The sequence below is a fragment of the Octopus sinensis genome, linkage group LG8 (genome assembly GCF_006345805.1).
Source record: "Octopus sinensis linkage group LG8, ASM634580v1, whole genome shotgun sequence".
NCBI lineage: Eukaryota > Metazoa > Mollusca > Cephalopoda > Octopoda > Octopodidae > Octopus > Octopus sinensis.
This window is the reverse complement of record NC_043004.1, coordinates 91554099-91564347: the sequence shown is the minus strand read 5'-3', so window position 1 is coordinate 91564347 and position 10249 is coordinate 91554099.

The following is a 10249-nucleotide window of genomic DNA, read 5'->3' as shown; positions in this document are numbered from 1 at the left end:
ACACAGGCGTGCCACATCTCACCGGAAAAGGATAAAAGAAAGGATAGGAATTAACAATAAATCTAGTAAACTGTGTTGATGTATGAAAGCCATATATACCTTTAGAAAATCAACGGACGGTCGACAAAGGTTTTACTTAGTTATGCTAAGACACCGGCCTTTTAGAAATACGGGTTGTCCAACACTGATAATCGTTGGCAACAATGCCTTGGTCACGTTCACCAACAGACTTCTTATGGTTGGAGTTGTAGACGGTGTAGGTAAATTCCGGGTTTTTCCTTCCAAAATTGTTTTATCAATGATTAACTGAAGAGAATAAAAACTGTTATGTAATTCACGGTTGTTTTGTTTGTTTTATCAAAACTTTATTTATCATGTTTTTAAACCCGCTCCATTCAAAACGTAAGATATTGGAGCGTATTGCTACATCTAATGTGAAAAATGAGATCAGTAACTAACCATCCGTTCTTTCGAATGAAAGGATTCCCGAAAAGGACGTGGAGACGGAATCCTCAGGCACCTTCTCCATAGAGTCCTATAAAAAAAACAAAAAAACAACCGTCATTAGAGTTATCGGTTGGATTTCCAGGCCTGGCCACTGGAGACTACGGATATTATCCAAGCATCTCGTTCTTGGTCTGCTCCTAGTATACCTGCCAGTTGGTTTTGGCTTGAGAATCTGCTTTGCGATCCTTTCCTGCCACATTCAAATCACAGGTCCGTGGTTCTGGAGCTGTGACCACCCAAAGCAGAAAAGTAGCGACTCGACTTGGAGAAACTTTCTGATCTCCGAGGGGTGCTGAAAAGTTCCTGACAATGGGTAAAAAAAAAAAATAAAGAGGGGGATCAGTTGTGTGTGTGTGTGTGTGTGTGTGTGTGTATGTTTGTGTGTCTGTGTTTGTCCCTCTAGCATTGCTTGACAACCGATGCTGGTGTGTTTACGTCCCCGTCACTTAGCAGTTTGGCAAAAGAGACCGATAGAATAAGTACTGGGCTTACAAAGAAAAGATCACGGGGTCGATTTGCTCGACTAAAGGCGGTGCTCCAGCATGGCCGCGGTCAAATGACTGAAACAAGTAAAAGAGTAAAGAGTAAAGAGTATATTCACCATAAATGTAGAGAATTACATTCACACACTCATCGGTTCACACAGTCTCTTATAAAAATTGCCGAGTTAATAGTTACTAAAACAATATACATTAAACCACTGACCATATGCATAAATTCATCCATATACGTGCAAAGTTATACATCAATGCAATATATTTAAGATACTGGTTGTTATAATAGTCAATAGTTTAAAGTATATTCAATACAGACCATATGTGTAAGAAAAATAGCATTTTTTATTATTGTTATTTAAACTGCGAGAAATGAAGAGATAGTGGGAGTACATCGAGTGTAGCTCTATTTTTTGTTTTTGTTCTTTTACTTTGTACATACATACTTTCATTCATACATACATATAGGCGCAGGAGTGGCTGTGTGGTAAGTAGCTTGTTTACCAACCACATAGTTCCGGGTTCAGTCCCACTGCGTGGCACCTTGGGCAAGTGTCTTCTACTATAGCCTCGGGCCGACCAAAGCCTTGCGAGTGGATTTGGTAGACAGAAACTGAAAGAAGCCCGTTGTATATATGTATATATATATATGTGCGTGTGTGTGTTTGTGTGTCTGTGTTTGTCCCCCTAGCATTGCTTGACAACCGATGCTGGTGTGTTTATGTCCCCGATAGAATAAGTACTGGGCTTACAAAAGAATAAGTCCCGGGGTCGAGTTACTCGATTAAAGGCGGTGCTCCAGCATGGCTGCAGTCAAATGACTGAAACAAGTAAAAAGAGTAAAGAGTAAAAAAAGAGAAAAAGAGAGACATACATACATACATAAATACAAATGTATACATACGTATATATAAACATACATATGTGTATATATTGTTTATGCATGCATATAATATATATATATACATAAAGTGCCTGGAGTAATTTGCCAACTTATACGTATACTGATATATAGACGCGTAAACGTTCCGACTCGCATCGACTTTTTACATGATTATTAATATTTGTGAAAAGGCGAATCACGTTCACTCGAAGACAAACATATTTCTATATATTTTGTTATATGTAACTGGGTTACTGTTTTTTTTTTTTTTTTACCTTTCACTGTTTGTTTATATATTTGCTTGCTTATTGCATACACCTGAGGCTTATTTTCATTTTGTTTTGCTTTTTTTTTTTTTCTTGGTTTCGCTGCTATTTGACACAAGGAGTTATGTCCCATTAACGCGGCCTTAAAAAATGATACGCACGCGCTCGAGCGCACGAACACGTACACGTATACACACACCACTGAACTCAACACGCCCCCCCCCCCATTCTCTGTGGGTTTCTTCTTATTGCTTTCTGTCGAAGAGCGTAGGCTCGAAACGTAAAAGACTTTTCCATTTTTTTCCGAGCGTCAAACTAATACACTTGTTCGTTGTACCTACACCTGTCTTCCGTCTTTGTTTTTCTACAGATTTAAACTAATATATATATTATATATATATATATATATATAATATATACATATATATATATACATATATATATATACATCTATATATATATATATATATATAATAACCATACATACATACTACATACATACATATGTATGTATGTATGTAATGTATGTTGTCACATTATCGACTTCGCTGTTCTGTCCAAGGTAGTGGACAGCCCTTTTATTGTCACTAAACTCGACAGCTTTACCAACATCCATGAAATTTACGTAGAAACCACTCTCCACCCCATCTCTTTTAACTCCAGGTTACAACGTTACACATTACTCAGTATTTCATCGGATAAGAAAAAGCAAATCGGTTGCCGTATTATCTCTATCACCTTAGCAACCGGACACGAATACGATGATATTACGCTCTCAAACGGTCTGTGACGGCCTTGGGGACTCAACGCTTTACTCCAGGATCGAAAGGAAAAGAAAATTCTCCTCGTGGTCAACTTTGCCTTTGGTCCTCCCAGAGTCGATAAAATAAAGAACTATTCAGGTATCAGATCGGTTTAATCTTTAGTACCTTCCACACCACAACCGCAGAGGTGGAGCCCTTGTGGTTATATTAAACATGTTAAATACACTCTACTAACATTCAGCTATATATAATAATAATAATAATAATAATAATAATAATAATAATAATAATAATAATAAAACATTGTGTACAGTGCTCAGGTGCACTACAACTCATCTAAAGTGTATGTATAGTACATAGGGTAATGTACAAGCGTCAGGAAAAGAACAGTGCATGAGTCATGACATACACATATGTGTGGAATTATTACTTGTATTAAGTTAGCTTTGTCCGTTTAAAATAGTATGTTTGTTTCAGTAATACATCTACCCACGTGAGCTACTGTACTACCTACAAGTAGGTATCTAAGTGACATGTAATGTTTACTAACAAATTATATTTGTTTACCAAAATACTGGACAACGTGTGAGACACTTCGACATAAAGTGAGAATGGCCAAGTGGAAACAATAAAGGGGGGATAATTCTAGTTGAAACTAAAACAGGTTAGAGATCTCAGAGCGAGCTTCATAAATACATACATTTACACAGATATATACATACGTTATATATATATATATATATATATATATATATATATATATATATATATATATATATATATATAACGTATGTATATATATCTATGCGTAAATGTATGTATGTATGCATAAATGCATACACTCACATACATACAAATCTCCTACAGATATGTATGCGCATGTACATGTAATATACCTATTTCTTTACTACCCACAAGGGGCTAAACACAGAGAGGACAAACAAGGACAGACAAAGGGATTAAGTTGATCATATCGACCCCAGTGCGTAACTGGTACTTATTTAATCGACCCCGAAAGGACGAAAGGCAAAGTCGACCTCGGCGGAATTTGAACTCAGAACGTAACGGCAGACGAAATACCGCTAAGAATTTCGCCCGGCGTGCTAACGTTTCTGCCAGCTCGCCGCCTTTTGTACATGTAATATATCATCTTCGTTTTAACGACCACTTCTTGTTTGCATGTGTCAGACGGAATTTGTTTTCCAACAGAGTAATACTTCCTAAGACCAGATGTGTTTTCGTATGAGATTGGAAATGAATGACACTGTTCGAAGATATCTACAACTATCTCTTGCTGTTAAGAATGGGAAAATAGGCTCGCGCGCACACACACACACACACACACACACACATACACAAACACACATCCACGCAACAAATTAATTTCAAATTTTGGCACATGGCCTACGAGTTCGGGGAATAGGGCTAGTCGACTATATCAATTCTATTCTCAACTGGTCCATACTTAGTCGACCCTGAAAGGATGAAACGCAAAGTCGACCTAAACTCAAAACGTAACGATAGACAAAAAGGGTGCCAAACATTTTGCCCAGCGAGCTTACGATTTTGCCGCCTTTCGCAATAGGTATATTAGAATAAAAAACGACAGGCTTCTTTCAGTTTCCGTCTGCCAAATCCACTCTCAAGATTTTGGTCAGCCCAAGGCTACAGTAAAAGATGCTCAATATACATGCAGTTGGACTGAATCTGATGCCACTTGAGTGGGAAGCAACTCGTTTTAACGACCACTTCTTCCTGCAGTCACATATTTGTTAATACGTTTCTTTGTCTCTGTGTCTGTATCTGTATGTATATATATATGTGTGTGTAATGTATTCTGTTGTGTCTGAGGAGAGTCATTTTCTTTTTGTGCCTTATAATTTAACACACTCACCAGTAAAATTTCCACTTCTTTCTTATTTTTATTTTCCTAAAATTTTCACTGCATCTTGCAACCTTTTCAATAGTCTTGACTCTCATTATCAGGCACAAAAAGAAAATGACTCTCCCTAGACGCAACAGAATATGCTTCAACACACGAACTCATATAAAGAATATATGTATGCAGTCATTTGACTAGGGCCATGCTGGAGCACCGCCTTTAGTCGAGCAAATCAACCCCAGGACTTATTCTTTGTAAGCCTAGTACTTATTCTATCGGTCTCTTTTTGCCGAACCGCTAAGTTACGGGAACGTAAACATGCCAGCATCGGTTGTCAAGCGGGGACAAACACACACACACTGACATATATATATATACATATATACGATGGGCTTCTTTCAGTTTCCGTCTACCAGATCCACTCACAAGGCTTTGGTCGGCCCGAGGCTATAGTAGAAGACACTTGCCCAAGGTGCCACGCAGTGGGACTGAACCCGGAACCATGTGGTTGGTAAGCAAGCTACTTACCACACAGCCACTCCTGCACCTATATACATGTATATATATATATATATATATATATATATATTATATATAAGAGTAAGCACATAAATGTGAAACAAGGTGGGAAAAAAATAGTACTCAAAACCAGAGGTAGAGTAATATGCTTTATTAATAAAGCTGCAAAAACATCATAAGAACTGCTACTCAGAGTTTCACATTCCTGTTCGTCAAACAATATATCTTTTATCTTTTACTTGGGACACTGCTTTGAAGAATTTTTAGTTGAATAAATCTACCCCAGCACTTTTTCTAAGCCTGGTACTTATTTTGTTGGTCTCTTCTGCCAAACTGCTAAATTACAGGAACGTGAATATGCCAACACTGGTTATCAAATGGTAGAGGAGAACTAACACAATCACATACATATTTAATATATGCATGTATATACATATATATATAAATATATATATGGCAATTTCCTCTTCACAGTGAAAGAAAAATTACCTCAAGGACACATTCAAAACCTCATTGAAGAGCTTTGAGATCAATCCCGGAAACGTAAACACAAGACCACCATACGGAACAGGTTTGCAGAGGCACAAAGAAAACACGAACTACAGAAGTCCAGAGGCAACGCCTTGCCTTCAGTCCCAACAGACTACCAGTGCCCAACTTGTGGCAGAGCCTTCCCTGCACGCAACAGACTGATTGGTGACCACTGAACACACTATGTCCCATCTTCTCCCATATAATGCTCTTGGTTATTGTCCACAATGATGGAAGCACACACACAGTCACATAGATATACTGTAAATCCTCGAGTATAGTCCACCCTTGAGTATAATATGCAGGGGATTTTTAGGGGGCTGTACCTCTGAAAAACCTAAACCTTGTGTATAATACGCACCCCTTCTCTAACTTGAGCCGTGTGTAATTAAGCCAGCAGCACCTAGTCGAACAAACACTTCCACATATGCGTAATACAATAATAGTGATGTTCTTAACTGTTATAGGGGAGTGTGAATATGTTTGCAAATTGTTTTTGTTACATGTTATTCTGTGTTCTGAATACTTTTATTTTAATAAATGTTGCTTACTGCAAGTTATGGATGATTCTTTTATGACTTCATTGCTTTCAGGCTTAGCTTAAGGTATTTTCACGCCCAACATCACAAAATGCGTCTGAATAAACATTGCCGGACAGCAAATAGAGACTCAGACATTGCTTAGAAAATATTTTTCTTTTTTAACCTCGTATATAGTACACACTAGGGATTTTGACCTTTAAATTTTGGGAAAAAAATGCAGATTATAATCGAGGATTTACGGTATACACACACACATAAAAATTCAGGGTGAGTACTTGACAATTGTAAGCACCTGTATATACCATTTGGTGGTGTAGGTGGTGGAGTATATTAATCAAAATAAAAACATGATGCCAAGGATTCAGCGGTACATATGTTTCGGGCCTTTATTAGACGGATTTATAACAATGCATGATGTGTGTCTATGGCCTTCTTCAGCCGCGCTCAATTACTACTTCAAGGACATGTATTACATCATAAATTGTACGTTGGGGATGCAAATCCTCACAGTCGCGTACGACATAGTGGGGCACCAGCACAAAAACGAACCGTCCATCCCATCTTTCACTCAACACACACACACACACACACACACACACACACACACACACACACACACACCACACACTACACCACATATATATATATATATATTATATATATATATATATACACAGACACAAGCACACACATTATGTATGTACGCATTACATATTGCAGAACAGAATTTTATACATCATGTTATTGTGAGTATAAATATATTCCAGTTTTACCCCATTTTTTAACCATACTTTTATAGTTCAGAATTTTAGTAATCAACAATCAAAAAATAAATAAAATAATAAAAAAAAAGCAAGCAGTTAAATTATGTAAAATACCAGTTAAGTATACAAGCTATTTTTCTATATTTAAAATGCTCTCAAATGAAAAAAAAAAAAACAGTATAAGTAGATTACTCATATAATATCTATCTTTATACCAAAAATATAACCTAAATCTAAATGCATACTGATAACAGATCTCTGTAAGAAACAGATGCCAGGGACAGCTGTCTGACCATTTCTATGTTTGTGTGCTGTGTAAATCTTCACATCAGCAGTCAGAACATATAAAGTGTTGTAATGATAGATAAACATGGTATTCTGTGGTGTGTTCCTCCCCGATTAACAATTTGCAGTAACAAACAAGGCTGGTGCTACAGAGATTTCATTGAAGTAGTAGAAGGTTTGAGGGCAGGTGGAGAATTAAGACGTGGAAGATTCTGGAATGGCCATTCGATCAAGGATATTTTAATGTTCAGTATGATGAGTAGTAATATGGGGCTAATGGGAATCACTAAGAGATCTTTAAGCAAAAATTAAAACAGGAATTGTGTCAACTTTTGAATAATACATGCACACAAACACACACACACACACACAAATCACACACACACACATATCGCAAACACACAGACACACATATCCCAAACACACAGACACACATATCACAAACACACACACATTCACGCATACACATATAAATAGATATATGTGTGTATTAGTGCATCTATCGTACTTATATACATATATATTTATATATTTCTTTACTACTCACAAGGGGCTAAACACAGAGGGGACAAACAAGGACAGACAAACGGATTAAGTCGATTACATCGACCCCACTGCGTAACTGGTACTTAATTTATCGACCCCCCGAAAGGATGAAAGGCAAAGTCGACTTCGGCGGAATTTGAACTCAGAACGTAACAGCAGACGAAATACGGCTATACTTATACACCCTAACACACACACACACACACACACTTTCTCTCTCTCTCTCTCTCTCTTTCTCTCTCTCGCTTTGAAGTGTACAAATGAAAGAAAAGACCGCTCAGAGCATTTCATAAAAATTATATTTCTAGATAACAGTTGTTGACTTAAGCATTCATTAATGAATGCTTAAGTCAACAACTGTTCTGCAGCCTCTATGTGTGTGTGTTTGTTTTTTTCATTGATAGATGTGGGTGAGTGTGCATACATACATGTATATATATATATATATATATATATATACAACTATATTATATATATAGATAATATATATATATATATATATATATATAGTATGTATATATTATATATGTATGTATATTATGTATATTATGTATTAAATTTTATTTATATATATACATTTACACCGGAGTAAACACATAAATGTGAAACAAGGTGGAAAAAAAGAGTACTCAAATAGCAAAAACTGTCCGACGAATGGGAACGTTAAACTTAGAGTAACAGGTTTTGTTGAATTTTCTGCAGCTTTAAATAAAGTATATATACATTTATATATATATATATATATATATATATATATATAAATAATATTAGGAGTGGCTGTGTGGTAAGAAACTTGCTTCTCAACCTTGTGGTTCTGGGTTGTTCCACTGCGTAACACCTTGGGCAAGTGTCTTCTACTATAGCCTCAGGCCAACCAAAGCCTTGTGAGTGGATTCGGTAGAAGGAAACTGAAAGAAGCCTGTCGTATATTATATATGTGTGTGCGTGTGTGCGCGCGCACGCGTGTGTGTATGTGTGTGTGTGTTTGTATTTGTCCCCCGCACCATCACTTGACAACCAATGCTGGTGTGTTTACATCCCCGTAACTTAGCAGTTAGGCAAAAGAGACTGATAGAATAAGAGCGAGGCTTACAAAGAATAAGTCTTGAGGTTGATGTGTTCAATTAAAGGTGGTGCTCCATCATGGCCACAGTCAAATGACTGAAACAAATAAAATAATAAAAGAATATATTATACATACATATATATATATATAATATATATATATATATATATATATATATATATATATACCGGAGTAAACACATAAATGTGAAACAAGGTGGAAAAAAGATTACTCAAATACCAGTGGTAGAGTAATATGCTTTATTTAAAGCAGCAGAAAATTCAACAAAATCTGTTACTCTGAGTTTCCCGTTGCGTTCATCGGACAAGCAAAAACTGTCCGATGAACGGCAACGGGAAACTCAGAGTAACAGATTTTGTTGAATTTTCTGCTGCTTTAAATAAAGTATATATATATATATATATATATATAATATATATATATATATTATATATATATATATAATATGATATATATTATATGTCACATTTCATATAATGAATTCTAATCAGCATAATCATATCAAATATATTTATTCATTCAAAATATAATTGCTATCTTTAGCAATAAGACTTTCTCGCCTTGAAAATTTGTAAATTTCTTATGCAAAAACAACAATCTTGTACTGTTGACCAAGTTCTATTAAACCTCCAAGTTAAATTCTTTTATTCTTTGGTACAGATTCTCTTCAATTGCTATATAGAGATATGCAAATGTGGCTGCGTGGTTAAGAAGTTTGCTTCCCAACCCTACAATCTTGGGTTCAGGCCCACCTCAGCCAAGTGTCTTCAACTTTAGCTCCAGATCAACCAAAACCTTGTAAGTGGATTTGGTAGACAGAAACTATAAGAAAGCCTTCACATATACATGTATATGTATGTGTGTGCCAGTGCGCACCCTTGTCTTGACATCATGTGATGGTCGTGAATAAGCACCACCATCATAGAAGTGATGTTTTACCTTTCCAGTCTTCCATGTAAATATATCTGGTCATAGGAAAATATTATTGTGTATGAGGTTTGGCAACCAGAAGAGCATCTAGCCACAAACAAATTCAGCCTTGACAAATTCCATCTGACCCATGCAAACATGGAATTGTGGACGTTGACTGATAAGGATACACTTTCTATCTATAACGTCGTTTCACAGCGTCTACCTCCCTTCTCTTCACTTTCTCTTTATAACGTCCTATATCTCCCC